This window comes from Emydura macquarii, unplaced genomic scaffold (genome assembly GCF_026122565.2).
Source record: "Emydura macquarii macquarii isolate MOO-44397 ecotype Brisbane River unplaced genomic scaffold, CSIRO-AGI_Emac_v2 contig_2699, whole genome shotgun sequence".
NCBI lineage: Eukaryota > Metazoa > Chordata > Testudines > Chelidae > Emydura > Emydura macquarii.
In genome coordinates, this window is record NW_027132836.1 from 3,170,333 (window position 1) to 3,185,058 (window position 14,726).

The 14,726-nt window shown below is 56.8% G+C and overlaps 1 protein-coding gene across 1 annotated transcript in view; it reads left to right on the forward strand.

Moving 5' to 3' along the window:
* The first annotated feature begins 2,214 nt into the window (after positions 1-2,214).
* MYO18A (myosin XVIIIA) overlaps positions 2,215-14,726 on the forward strand; it is a 108,489-nt gene continuing 95,977 nt past the window's right edge. Inside the window, exon 1 of the mRNA XM_067565908.1 lies at positions 2,215-2,294. The gene's annotated coding sequence lies outside the window, so the exon portion shown is untranslated. The remainder of the gene's footprint in view (positions 2,295-14,726) is intronic.

Consider the following 14,726-nt stretch of genomic DNA (forward strand, 5'->3'; position numbering starts at 1 on the left):
GTTACGCTCCTTTGGAAAGCCCAGCCCTGGCCCTTAGCTTTCTGCAGCTATTTCCAGGATGCATTGCCCTACATTGCAAGGGTATTTCTGATGAGGGCAGTTCCTATAAATCCCCAGCACGTGCTGCACAGGTGGGGTCCTGTACCCAATAGGCTGCTTCACCTACAAGGGCAATGTCACAGCTGCAGGGCTGGTTGCACTTCCGTCCCCTCTTTGGTGCACCCGCACAAGTATCAGGCTTTGTGTCTTTACCTCCCCTGGGGTGGAATTCCACAATTCTCCACTCCTAGCCTAGGTGCTGGGCTCAGGGGAGAAAAGGGATCCCTTTACCAGGGCCCGGAGGCCCAGACTGCAACCCCCATTACCATGAGGAAAACATTTTTCGTGGCTCATGAGCTCGCATGGATGGGCTGAGGGATTGTGGTATGTGTGGGGGAGGGGGCCCGTGTTATAACTTTGTACTGGGCCGGAAAAAACTATGCTTGGCCCCTGGCTGGGCTCCGGTGCCCTGTGTATCCACTAAGCTTACCAGCAGGGCCGGCTGAGTTCCGGCACTGTGGTTCTCCCCTGCAGGAGTCTGTGCCCAGTGGAGATCAGCGACAAAACGGCCGTCAGAGCCAAAGCCGTGCTTATTTTACACAGCGGAACAACTCGTAAAAGGATTTTTAAAAACAAACTGTCTCCAGCATTCCTGCCTTACCTAAGGCGTCCCAGCCTCGGCCGGTAGACCAGGCAGGCCTGACTCCGTGAGATACCTCCAGCAGCTACCTGCGTCTCGGCCTGATTCCACCCAACAACTCCCTCCTCTCTTGCCAGTTTTCCTTTTTAAGCTACTATCGTCCTCCTGATCGTCTGTGTCCCCGGGCTTTGGCCCATCTGGACAAACCCAGGCTCGGCGGGAGACGGGACTGGGAGTGCCCAGAGCCGCTGTCCCTTACCAACTCCCAGACCTTTGCTGAGAGGTGGCTGGTTTATCTTGAGCTGTTCTTTCGCTTCCTGCTTGTTCTCCCTTTCAGCCCTCTATGAGCCCCACCCATTACACCGGAGTCCCACAGTGAGCACCTCACTGAGCATGTCAACATGCCGTATCTGTCCATCTCTAGAGAGAGCTCCCTTATCTGTCCAGCACAGGAGCATCTGCATGTTTCATGGCTGCTGAAATCCGGCTGGTTTCACTATTCTGTGCAATTCTATCCAGATGGATCTGGGTGTGCTACACATGGCACTGGGGCCGTAAGCGCACTGGCCCCAGCACTGCACTGCAGCCACCTCTGGGGTAGAGCACAGCGGCTCTTTACCATAGGACAGAAAGAATAAACACTGTATCGAATTGGAAACTACAAATGATTTTATTTCTGTTACCGTCCCTTTCATCTATGGCGGGGTTTCTGTGCTGCCCAACAGAGCACATTAAGGAAATTATTTTCCTGAGCCCCCTGTCATCCTCCTACCTGGGAAATGAAAGCCAGAGACGTGAGGCGAGTTGCCCCGAGTTAAAGCTGTGGTAGAGCTGTGAATTGTACCTCGATCGCCTGGGGTCCTGGCCAGGCCCTCGGTCACAAGGATGATCTGCCTGGCCCCTTCTCTCCTTCTGTTTGTCAAGCTCACTCGTGGCATCTTCCAGTGGCAGGGTCTGTGTGCACACACGCAGGTGTGCGTTTGTACTAGCAGGGCAGCAGGTTATGAGAGCCAGCCTGAGTGTCCATGTCTCTGTGCGTCATGCTGGACAGTAAGGGTGTGTGTGTGGCTATGTGGTGCTATCTAGTGTGTGTGTGTGTGTGTGTTTAGCTTTCCAGTACATGTGAGAGTGCATGTAAGGCTGATTGATGTGTGTGTGTGTGTAAGGGTGAGTTTGCATTTGCAAGACCAGTGTGTGTATGTAAGGCAGGCTAGTGTGTGTGCTGTGTATGGCTGGTTGGTGCCCCTGTGTGTGTGTGCAAAGCTAGCGAGTGAGGGTGTAAGGCTGGGCAGTGGGGATAGATGTGCAAGGCGGGCTGGGTGTGCAAGGCTGGGGGTGCGGTGCTGAGGGGGTGCACGGCTGGGTGTGTGTGTGTGTGTGAGTGAGGCTGGAGGCCCTGGCAGAGTAGGTGTGCAAGGCTGAGGGTGTAAGGCTGCTGGGGGCCGTGCAAGGCGGTGTGCGCAAGGCAGGCGGCGGGGCCAGGCCGCTCCCGCCCGTGTGCCGGCTCCGACCCCGGCTCGCCCCGCCCCGCTCCGCTCCGCCCCCGGTCCGGCCCCGGCTCCGCTCCGCTCCGGCCGGCGCTGGCTGCGGTGCGCGCTGCGAGCTCCGGCGGCCGGTGAGTGCGGGCGGGCGGCGGCGGCCTCTTCCTCCTCCTCCTCGGGCCGGGCCGGGCCGACGCGGCGGCTCCGCAGCCGGGTGGGACGGCGGGAGGCCGGGCAGACGCGGCGCCAGGTACCGGGAGAGGCGGGCCGGCCCCGGGCCCAGCCGGGCGGGGGGGTCTGTCCGTCTGTCCGTCCGTCACCCCCCCCCCCCCGTGTGTGTGTGTGTGTGTGTGTGTGTGTGTGTGTGTAGGGTGTCACCTGCCGTGTGTGTATGTGTGTGTGTGTCTGTCTGTCTGTCACCCCCGTGTATGGGGGGTAGGGGTGTGTGTGTGTGTGTGATCTGCCGTGTGTATGAGTGTGTGGTAGGAGAGTGTGTGTGTGTCGTGCCACCCCTGCGTGTAGGGTGTGTATGTGTGTCTGTCACATTTCCTGTGTGTGTATGTGTGTCACGTGGTGTGTGTGTGTGTGTGTGTGTGTGTGTGTGTGTGCGTGCGTGCACGCACGTGTGGGGGTAGGGGTGTGTGTGTGTGGGGGGGGAATAAGTGTGTCTGGGGGGTAGGGGTGTGTGTGTGTCTGTCATCCCTGTGAGTGGGAGGGTAGGGGTGTGTGTTTCACTTGTCATGTGTATAAGTGTGTGGTAGGAGGTGGGGGTGTGTGTGTCACCCACATGTGCTTTGCCACTCCTGTGTGTGTGTGTGTGTGTATGGGGTAGGGGTGTGTGTCTCACACCTCCCATGTGTGTGTGTGTGTGTGTGTGTGTGTGTCACCCACCCTGTGTGTGTAAGGGGGGCAGGTGTGTGCCACGCTTTGGTTTCGGGGTCTGTGCGGGGTCAGTTCCTGGGGGGCTGTGCCGGTCCCTGTGCCGGAGGCTGTGGCAGGGAGGAGGTGAAGGAGGGGGGGTCATGGCTGCTGTGCCCCGGGGCCGGGCCGGGGTCCTGGTCTCGGGGCCGGGGCTCTGGGAGGAATTGCTGAGTCAGGCCGGCTGTGTTCCTGGGTGGCAGCATCGGACCCATTATCTCAGTGCGACGTCATCTCGGGCCGCTGCCTCCCCTGAATCGCAGCAGCTGTCTGGCACCTGGTCCCCGTCTCTCTGTGTGGACAAAACAATGGCGGGGGCGGGGAAGGCGCTGCAGCTTTGGCTTTGCTTTGCCTCGCAGGCGGCTGAGTTTCTTTGCGACGTTACTGCAGAGAGAAGCAAGAAGTTGGAGGGCTGACTGGGCTAATCCTGGGGAATAGTGGATGGTTGGGGACCGGAAACGCAAACCTCTTCCAGGATCGCGGTGCTGCTGTGACTGCCGGTCCTTTGCCAGCTCTTTACCTCGCCGGTTTCAAGGTCGGGAAATCCGAGGGCGCAATGGCAAATTTCACACCAGTCTAGGGCTTCCCTCACTCCGCCCTGCAGCCCTGGCATCCCGCTGGTGGCATCCCGCTGACTGGTACTGCTCGTCTTCCTCCCGCAGTAGAAGTGCCTGGACTGGGTTGTTACCGGTGAGCGGTGGCGTGGGCTCGCCTAGGCTGGGTAAGGCTGACGGTGACGAGGGGAAACGTGGTCTGTTGCCTGTAGCCCTGGTGCTGCAGGGCTGTGACTTTTAGCCTAATAGCTAGAAAGCACCTAAAAATATCCCTGTAGGTGGCTGAGATTTGTTCTACCTGCCTCCTCCAGCGGGTTCCTGTACGTTACCTTGCCTAGGGAGGAAGACACACAATAGCAAACATCTCCCAGGGGCTGAGAAGTGGGTCCAAAAACTCTGGTTTCAAGCAATTACGTGAGATGTAAATTAGCTGGTCAGTAAGTGCAGGGACTAAGCTTAGGACAGTGACATAAAACGATAGGTGCATGCATCGCGTGGGCTGGTTTTTGGGGGCGGCGGATGAGGGCTCAGAATTCCCTCTGTCAGATATCTTCCCTCCTGGCTCAGAAGCCAGGCTGTGGGGTGCTTTAAAAAAATTATTTACAGGCAACTTTCTTAGCCGTAGCTAACCAAGGATCTGTCTGATCTGACTCCTGACAGAGCTGTGTGATACAGATAGATGTCTCTGGCTAGAAACAACCTATGTAAAGGGTCTTCTGCATCTGTAGGGTCTAATTCAAACGAAGCCTTGAACTTTGAACAACAATGAACTCTTTGCTCAGCACTTTACCTTTGTTTGCCACATGGATTCTGTTTGCTGCGGCAGCTCAGAGCTCCATTGGCTTACCCAGGAAGCTTAAGGTGTCAGAAATGTGCAGACCTTTCCTTGTGGCAAGTAGGGTCTGAGTCACAGCTGATGGAGTGGGAGGAGAACCGAAACCTTAGTGTGGAGAATGGGTGACTTCCTTGCAACCTCTCACCTGCATTTTCCCCCAACGTTTCCAGGTTGTGCTGTGCTAAATGCTGTTGAATAATTGTTCTCCATTTCTCTCCCACTCCAAACCTAACCCTATGCTGAATAAGTTCTCTGCAATGTACGTTTTGCAATTAGTATTCAATCTTCGTGTTTAGCTGCCTTTATTACAGAACTGCCTTGTTTGCACTGACGCAGGTATTGCAGACAAGACCTGGGTGTAGCAGGTGGGGGTATGGCCTTATCCCGGGCTCTCAGGGGAGGGTGGAGTGCTGATGAGCAAATACTATGTACGTCCTTCCAGACTGTGTCACCCGTTCAACTTCAGACTGTTGAGGGTTGTGCTTGTTTGTTTTAGCCTCTTTAGCCAGAGCTAAGGGACTTTTATCTGCAGCCACAGCAGCAGAAAGGAACAAATTAATTAGCTGGGCTGTTTCCTTCACTACCCCCATGTTGTCTGCTGGAGGGTGAGCTCACTGCAGGACCATTGCAAAATAAGTCAGAAACCGCCTTGGAGGAGGGCCGAGAGTGGCAGCTCCTTTTGTGTGAGACTTGGATGGAAAGGAATCTGTCTCATCCAGGTGCATCGTGGCATGTGCATAAGGCTAGGAGACCCTGCGTTACCCCTGGAGATCTGCCGTGGACACTGGCAAGTACTGCTTTATAACCGAGCTTCCTTATTAGAGGGAAGTGCTTAATTCTTCACTTCCTCAGCCAAACCCTGCTGCTGCTAGTGATTGGATCCCTACCACTCTCAGCCCACCCTTTGCGCTCGTGACACGGGCCTCCTGTCTGAGCTGCAGAGTCTGTCTGGCCTGCTCGTGGACCCAGCATCAGCGCCATGCTGCTAAGAATCCTACTCCGCACGGCTCCACACACAAGTTGCACCAATTTAACTTGCATTGATTTTAAAACCGATTTATCGGTGCAAACCCCCATGTAGATGCTCCAATTTTGGTTTAATAGTGGCTTATTTCTATTTAGCTTAAAACCTGATCCTAATCTGCTTCAGCTAAAGTGATATAAACCTGGTTTATATTGCTTTAAGAGTTTCCCTGTAGCCTTTTGCACTGGTTTAACAAAATCAGTGTCACCAACCCCAAGTTAAACCAGTGCAGCTTTGCCCATAGATGAGCCCTTAGCATGGCCTGCTAGAGAGGTGCTGCCACAACTTCCCAGGCCAAGCGAGGCAGGGCCTGAAATGACAGAGCTTTCCTGTGTGCCACCACTTCTGCCTAGTGAGCGCAGATAGGGCCGTCTCATGAAGCACACAATGCAGCCAGTGTCCGGAACAGGATTTGTGCCGTTATGTTACTGAGCCAGAAGGCAAGAGACCGGCAATACGTTGGCGTGCCAAGGTCGCGTTGTTACCAGTGGGTTGGAGAAGATTGCGCCTCGTTCCAGAGAAGGAGTTGTCTAGAGGGCGTCTCACTGTAGAGGCTCCTTCCTCCCCCGAAAGTCCAAAGCTTTGTCGATGGATGGATGTTAAGCAGCAGACGCAGTTCGTCATTTTCGTTGCTTTATCCAGAATACAAAGGCGAGGGTGGGGTGGGGGACTGGGAATGGATCGTTTCACCTCTGGGGTCCAGGCTGGCGCGGGTCCGGGTCCGAGAGCCGTTCCCATCTGACAGCTGTTTAGGGAGACAAGTTGGTGGGTCTCGTTTTATGTCCTAGTGAGGCGGGTGCTCGCATCACAAAACCCACTCCTGCGGCTGTGCTCTTGGTAGGGAGAGCAGGGACTGATGGGTGCAGAGCTGGGGCAGTGGTGCCTAGGGAGGCTTCCTCTGCTGCTGGACATGCTGGGTAGAGAAGATCCAGCCTCGGGGGCTGGCAGTGCAGCGCTGAATTCACTTTGGTTGGGGGCACCCCGATGGAGAAGGACCCGGCCCTACGTATGCGCCATAAGAAGATGTCAATACGGAGCCGTAAAGGGACTCTGGGCTGTAAGGGAGGTGTGTCAGAGACGGGGTTCCCTGCCACAGGAGGCGAAAGCAGCCCCATACAGGACGATGCAGTGAGCAGACCCGTGGGGAGGATAGCTCACAGGTTGGGGTGTTCACTGAGTGCTCTGCGGGAGGGAGTGAGAGGGCCATGCTTTGGTTAATTGGGAGGGGGCTCCGGGTGGCAGAACGTGGAGAGCGAGCGGTGGAGTTGGTAAGTGGCAGGGAGTGACCCGGGGGTGGAGGTTGAGGCTGGAGCTGGGTAGGGCCCAGCTGGGCTGTGCAGATATTGTTGCCATTTTGAGTCTGGCAACTTGCACAATTTCTGGAGGGAGAAATGGCTGACTGTTTAACTCTGTGTCCGGCTTTACACTTCCCCTTCCCCCTTCACTGTGGTAGAGCGGATTGGGATCAGGACAGCTGGATTCTGCCTCTGGCTGGGCTCTGACTCTGGGGGGACCTTGGGCAAATTGTTTCCTTGCCCTGTGTCTCAGTCCCTCCCTCTGTAAAATGGGCACGCTGGTACCTTGGATAAGGTGCTTTGAGACTGGCCCATGAGCATGCTGTGTGTGTGAAATGTCGCTGTGTTCTTCCTCCCCGGACATATCTGAATAGCCCCTGGGCGAGGCCTCTGGCCTGCCGTCTCCTCTCATCCCCTCTTCTCCGTGACTAGCTCCGTGAGACAATGCCTGAAGGATGCAGTTGCTCTGAACACACCTAGAGCCAGAGACGCTGCATGTGAAGCAGGCGCGAGTCAGTGAGATGCACTTGGAGCTCCGAGTGTGCAACTCGGCAGCAAAGGAACATTTCTCTCCTGCCTCCTGGTGACCTGGCTTTGCACTTTGCAGTCTACAGGTTGGGTAGTCTGAGCTGTAGTGCGAGAGACCTGTGAACATCGGCTCCACCGGGGAGGGCACGGGAGAGCCTGCCTTTCGAGGTACCGTCCTCTCTCTGCACCCAGACCACGCGTGTTCTTCGGCCTGACTTTTCATGAGCAGCCGCTGACACCGTTTCCCTTTGGAATGAGTCTCTCCCTCCTCCGCGAACTGCCCAGCAGCCTTCGGCGTTGGTGTTTCTGGCAGAGGTTAGCGGCAGCCTGGCGGTAACAGCCGGGGATGTTTGCCGAGAGCAGGGGCACCCAGATCTCGCTCTCCCAGGGGCCCGCTTGGCAGCTTGCCAGAAGCCCGCGTCTGCACCCAATTTGTACAAAAAGGAGCAAATTGCTGTTGCTCTCCTCTTCCTCCCAGAGGTGCAGCTGGGCCCAGCATGGCGTCAGAAGGGCCTGGGGCACGGCGGGACTTGTAGTCCTGTGGGCCAGTCACAGTGGGCTGCCTTGTCTCCCTGGGTTGCCTTTTGGCCAGGCGACCCAAGAGATGGGATGTTCCTGCCTTCTGCCTCGCGCTGTCAGTGGGGTCCAGCCAGCACGTGTGGCTGGCTCTCCAGGCCCTGGCGCCCAGCATGGTGCCTCTGCTGTCCTGGGTGAATAATGGATTGAGCGTTAAGCTGGGAGCATGTAGCCCTTGCTATTACTTGGCAGTGCTGGCTGATTAGCGATGCTAATTGTAACATTTACTTTCCCCATCTGCTGGGAATACAAAGACTGGGTTGGAGCGTGTGTGGGGGGAGGGGGAAGGGTAGGGTTGTGTCTCTTCCAGCAAATAAAGCCATTTGGTGGCCTCGTCTGTCTGAAACACCCCAGCTTTAATTGACTCCCTGTGTAAAGGGCTGGCTGGATAGCATCCAAGGGAACTGCTGGCTCCTTTAGGAAGGAGGGTTTTTTTGCCCTCCGAGGGACCCGGAGGGGGTGGGCGGATCACACGGTGGTGTGATGAGAGTGGTATCGTGATCGCTGTCTGTGCTCCATAGGAGCTGGAGACAGATGGCCCCTGGCTGGCATCCCACCTTTCCTTGTGGTTTTCTGTTCTGCGAGTGTGACCCTGCGTGGTGCGAGGGAAGCAGTCCTGACCCATGGCGGAGGGCTGATTACCCTTGTGCTGAGATCTGGCTGGCGCCTTCCAAGCAAGAAAGGGGTTCAAACCTTTACAAATACCAGAGGAAACAGGGCCCTGCCAGCTGGGAGCATACGGCACTTCAGGAGGAGCATGAGGTCCAACAAGCTTGCCCATGTGTCTGATGTATTGCAGCCCACTTGCTCTGCGTTCTTCCCAGACCCCTCCAATCCCTTACGTCTCAGGCTGCACATCCAGGTGTGTTGGCTTGGATTGCTGACTCTGCAGGTAACTCCCAGCCTCCACGCCCTTCCCCCACAGAAAGGCAGGCTCTGCGGATTGCACGGCTCCCGGAGGAGGATTATCCGTCCAGCTCTGTGCAGTGCGGCTAATACTCCCTCAGCTGAGACCTGGGACTGAGAAGCTCCGAGTATGAGCATTGAAGTGGTGGTTTGAACTGAGCTCTCCATCGCTCTGATTCGCTTTGAACCTAGCCCTGTGTGGAAGAACTGTCTGTGCTTTCCCTGGGGTCACCTCTCCTGTCCTCCCCTCCCCTCCCGCTGGCAGGGGTTTGAGATACGAAGTGCTGAGAGCAGAACAGCTCCCTGAGAAAACGCGGATGGGGCGGATGGAGCTGGAGCCCTCCGTGGGCCTTGCTGGTCGCAGCAGCCTTCCCCCGTCTGGGGCCTCTGTAGTGGGAACACTCAGCGCTCCCAGAGCTCGGGATGCAGGGCTGGCAGGTGTGATCGTGCTGCCAGCTAGTCTCTCTGCGCTGTGACCAAGCCTCACGTCCCCTCTATGGCGGAGGGGCAGTGCCTCTGCCTTTTCAGGCGGGTCTGATATCTTCCTTGCTGGGGGACGGGCCCCCTTTGGACCGGAGCAATAACTACAGTGCGCAAGGGGTTTGTTGCCATCGCACCATGCGCTGCCCCCCGCTGTGTATAGGACAGCCCAGTCAGTGTGCTGGGTGCTGTGCAGGCAGATGTGCAGACGGGGCCTGCTCTGACGAGATGAGCTATCAATGGCGAGTGGGGTGGGAGACGGCAAAGAGCAGGTGATCAGGCGGGGCAGGTCAGCGTGTCCTTAGCTCTGTGAGCGGCGGCCGGGCGCTCCTAGGGCAGAGCAGCGTCTTCCCTTCTGCCTGAGAGAGGCCTTTCGGGCTCCCTGCGTTTCACCCTCTATGCAGGGAAGGGCCTGCCTGGGCTGAGGTCAGGCCAAGACCCCTGAGTGCCTGGAGCAGTTGCGCCTTCTGTCAGTGTTCCTGTCTGTCCGTCCTGCCTGAGTTTTACCGTCGCTTTGCTGACCCTGGCTGCCTCCCCCATCCTGTCTGCATCCAGCCGGAGGGCTCCTCTTGAAAGGCGTCTGCTCAGTGTCAGGAGGGGGAAGAATGCAGAGAGCGTCTCTGGGGCAGGGGCAGGGGCAGCGGGTCGGGTCAGTTACTGCAGAGGCAGGACTTGAAGCCAAGAAGGAAGGAGCTGAGGCGGGCGGGGGAGGCTTGCTTGGGTTCCCCTTCGGGGGCTGCGGGGAGAGAAAGGGGGGAGCGTCCCACAGCCGAGCACAGAATTCCTGCACTGCCGGTGGGGAATGGAAGCAGAGCAGGCACGGCCGGGGCAAGTGACTGGGGTGTGCACCTGGGGACCTGGAAGGAAGAGGACGTATAGAAAGAGCACGAGCTCTCCGGCGCCGGGTTTCAGACGAGCCGCGCGTGGGCCGCTGGGCGAGAGGAGGTGGCTGGGTTCTGTTCCCAGCTCTGCCTGGAATGTGGGCAAGCCGCTTCCTTTTCCTGTGCCACAGCTTCCTCCTCTGTGCAGGGGCAGGTAATACTGGCCTGCCACACGAGGCCCAGGGGGTCCGTCCACGCTGCAGTTAGACGCTCCCGGCTGGGCTAAGGGGCTGTTTCGTTGCCAGGTAGACGTTCCCGTGGCACTGCAGTCTGAGCTCTGGGACTCTGCCAGCTCGCCTGAGCCTGAACATCTATGCCACAATTCAACAGCCCTGGAGCCGGAGTCCCTTACCCCGAGTCAGCTGGCACAGGCCAGCTGTGGGTGTCTAATTGCCGTGTAGACACACCTGGGCGGGTTAGCTAGTTACTGAAGATGGAGAGCGATAGAACAGGAACACAGGAACCGCCCCTGTGGCCAGTACCAGATGTCTTGAAAGCCCACCGTGGATAGCTACGGAATAGCCGTTTCCTCCTGACCTTCATTACTTAGCGGTGGCCCTTGCCCAGAAGCAGGAGGGGTCTGATTTCTGTGACGGTTTCTCCTCTCTTGCGTCGATGTGCTCAGCCCGAACTACGCGGCAGAGGGAGGCTTTTGTGTGGGAGGTTTCCAAATGTTGCTCTTCAAGTTTACCAACACTGACAAATCAAAGGTGTCCATGAACTAATGGAGAGACAAGGGGGGTGAGGGAATATCGTTCTTGGACCAACCTCTGTTGGCGAGAGAGACACGGGACCACCTCAGCTGAGAACTCCTGTCGTTCTGCCACGCCCAGGTCAGTGGACTGCGGGTGTTGTAGTGGTCCATGTGGAGGCAGCATGGCCACGCTACAGCGGCAGAAGAGCAGAGGAAAGGCACCTGCTCTTCCGGCTGTGCTGTGGGCAGTCTCCGGTATCGGTTCTCCTTCCCTGGCCTGCGTGTTCCTGCCCAGGCTGGGTGCGCGGCCTGGGCAGGTGGCTTAGTCGCGCTCTCGGGAGCGTTGCAGGTGCTGTGCCTGTGGCTGGGGTGTGGGGAGAACCGCTCCCCGTGGGTGGGCGAGAGCCCTTCCCAAAGCAACCTGTGCCAGCGAAGAAGAGTCATTATGGTTGACAGCGGACTCCACCCTGCTGCTGTAAAAGCAGTGCCCGGCTGGGGCCTTGCTGATGTTCCGGGGAGACGCCTCTTCCATTTTGCGTGAATTTATTTGCCAGAGACTTTGCTCCTGCTGGCGACGTGCGCAGGGGCCACTTTGTGTAAGCCTTGCTTGGGCTCCTGAACTCTCTGCCCATCTTATCCTGGGGGTGGGATAAAGGACCTGGGGGTAACAGTGGATAAAAAGCTGGATATGAGTCAGCAGTGTGCCCTGGTTGTCAAGAAGGCTAGTAGCATATTGGGCTGCATTAGTAGGAGCATTGCCAGCAGGTTGCGGGAAGTGATTATTCCCCTCTATTTGGCATTGGTGAGGCCACATTTGCAGTATTGTGTCCAGTTTTGGGCCCCCCACTACAGGAAGGATGTGGAGAAGTTGGAGAGAGTCCAGCGGAGGGCAACAAAAATGATTAGGGGGCTGGACCACAAGACTTATGAGGAGAGGCTGAGGGAACTGGGCTTGTTTAGTCTGCAGAAGAGAAGAATGAGGGGGGATTTGATAGCGGCCTTTAACTACCTGAAAGGGGGTTCCAGGGAGGATGGAGCTAGGCTGTTCTCAGTGGTGGCAGATGACAGAACAAGGAGCAACTGTCTCAAGTTGCAGTGGGGGAGGTCTAGGTTGGACATTAGGAAAAAGTTTTTCACTAGGCGGGTGGTGAAGCCCTGGAATGGGTTACCTAGGGAGGTGGTGGAATCTCCATCCTGAGAGGTTTTTAAGGCCTGCTGGACAAAGCCCTGGCTGGGATGGTTTCGTTGGGGTTGGTCCTGCTTTGAGCAGGGGTTGGACTAGACACCTCCTGGGGTCCTTTCCACTCCCCATCTTCTGTGATTCTAAGAACTTGGTTTCCAAGCTGCCCTCTGGCACGCCTGAGCCAGGTATGTGGTGCCCACGCAGTGCAAGCCTGGCCTGGGGGGTGCCTGAGGATTTGGGGAAGGAGGGCGGTCTTGTGGGTGCTGTGTTCTCCTGGAGCTGCTGCTTGCTTTGCTCTGACATACCTTCTAGAGACCTTGTTCAGTCTGGAGCAAGTAGATGCAACTCCCATGTGGTCTTGGGGCTGGGGCAGGGGGGGTGAGCGACATGCAGGTGTGGGTTTGAGCCGTGTGGCTGCTAAGGGAGCGTCATAAGGGGGCGGGCGTAGCTGGGCAGCGGGTGCAGTTTGATAACGTGTGCAGGGCAGGCAGGTCTGCCGATCGGTACACCCTGCTGATGGCTGCTGCTCCTGCTCCGGCGCCTTGGTGTGCGAGCACTCTGCAGCACTGCTGACTGGCGGATCAGTGCAGGTTACCCCGCTGCTTACGTCACGGTGGCGTGTGGCCTGCGTGCACAGCCCAGAGCCGCACGGCAGCTTTGTGGGTGCACCAGGGCTGCACCTACTGATAATGAAATAGAGCAAACTGCAGCCGCTCTCCCCATCGGAGCGGAGGCGACGGGTTCCAGCATGCCTTGCTGCTTCTCTCTCCAGGATGCAGGAACAGGAGAGGGAGCAGTCACGCGTGGTACACGGGCGGAGTTGCTGGTGGGGTGTCAAATCCAGCAGGTAGTATAAACTCCAGGCTGTCCCCCCGCTGCCCGACCTAGGGCGGGGGCTGCAGTGTTGGCGCGGGCGGGCGGCAGGAGGCTGAGAGTGGCGAAGCCGAGCTGTGATTTGGCCTTCACCCCTGAGTCCCCTGCCCCCCGCCCCGCCAACATGCCACAGGAGTTGTGTGGGTCTGTACCTCGCCGAATGCGCTTTTTGTTGCGGGTGGGTGTGTCAGGCTGTTGCTGGGTGGGTGGGCAGATGCCCATGTTTCACCAGCTCCTTCCCTGGCAGCACTTGGCGGCAGAGCCTTGTGGCTGGAGCGCCCCAGTGACAAGCTGCTCTTTCTCTTGCCCCGTCCTGGCCTTGCCAGCTGTGGGTCCAGATTCCGCCCGCCCGTCAGCTCTGTCCTCGCTGGCCGAAGGGTCTGTGGGAGGATGAGGCTTCAAAGGAAGCAAGCTTCATCTGTGGATGGTTGGCTCCTGGAGGCAGGGACCGTGCCTCCTCATCTGTCGGCCCAGCAGGCAGCATGCCACGGGCGCTCCTAGGTAAGAGCGAGGCAGGCTGGCTTCACTCTTCAGGCTTGTCCACCTTTGAACGTTCGTTTGGATGATGGGAGGGTGTTCATTTACAATGCAACAGGCATTGCTGAGTAATTCGACATGTGAACAAGCCCTTACTCTATTGCTGGTTTCAGGAGTCAGAGGAGAGGAAAGCAGCGTTGGTCTAGTAGCGGTGGAGTGAGATTCGGGAGTCCTGGCTTCCATTCCAGCTTCCCTACTGTCTGTGTGGCTTTGGGCAGCTCCCGGCGCTGCTCTGTGCCTCAGTCTTCCGACCTATGCAATGGGTCTAACCATTCCTGCCCAGATGAATGTGAATCGTCAATAGGAGGCATGGAAGACGCTCTGGAGGGACAAACCGCGGCTGCTGTTGCTCTCCAGTGATGACCCAGCATTGAGTGACATTCTTGTGCTGCCTGGTGTCTCCTTTTCCGTTTGGCAAGCATCGGGTTTGATTTTGTGTTAGCAATGTTTTGAAATGGTGTCTCTTTGTCCTTCCTCTTTTCTCGGTGTTGGCACGTTTGCAGCCAGTATTCGGGCTATTGTGATCAGGCGCACAGCACAATGCTGTGTGTGTGTGTGTGTACACGTGCGTGTGCGTGTCCCCCCATAAATAGCTCCTGTTCTCAGAGCTCAAGAACTGGAGGCTCTTAAAGCAGAGACTTAGAATCTGGAGTATTTTCCCATCAGATACCTTGTGTTAAGGGTAAGTTTTGTTTTGTTTTTTGTTTTTTTTTAGGAGCTTGGCTGCCTTTATATTTATATACAGTTGTGGGTGTGTCTCTCTCTCCATTTTTTTCTGTACAGCTGTTTGATTTTGTCTTGTTTTTGTAAATAGGCCACACAGTGAAATTTGGAGTGTAATTGGCCAGGATCTGTGTGTGCAATATTGAAGAGGAACTAATTGTCATAAGAGAACTGTTATTTCTTCCCTGCCAGGGAAGGGTGTGATCACGTGGTAAGGCTTTGTGACAGCCCAGAGCATGTTCCTCTGATGTTGAGATGTTCTGGTTCTCTGGCCTTCCTTTTGGTGCTGGGCACATATTATGGCTCAGACCTGTCAGCCCGCTGGTTTTGGATATATACCGTTATCTGCGTGCTGGCAGAGGGATTGGCTAAAACCCGCATACAAAGGTAGGAGAAATATGACGACGGGACGTAGGCAGCAATTCTAGTTCTTTGGCTGTGTCTGGGGCAACCCTGGAGAGGGCAGCTGGGGCCGTGGCCCTGGCAGGGGCTTTTTCTTCTAGCGGGGACTGATTGGCTGAGGAGTGAGGCAGGATGTTGCTGTGTGTAATGTCTTTGC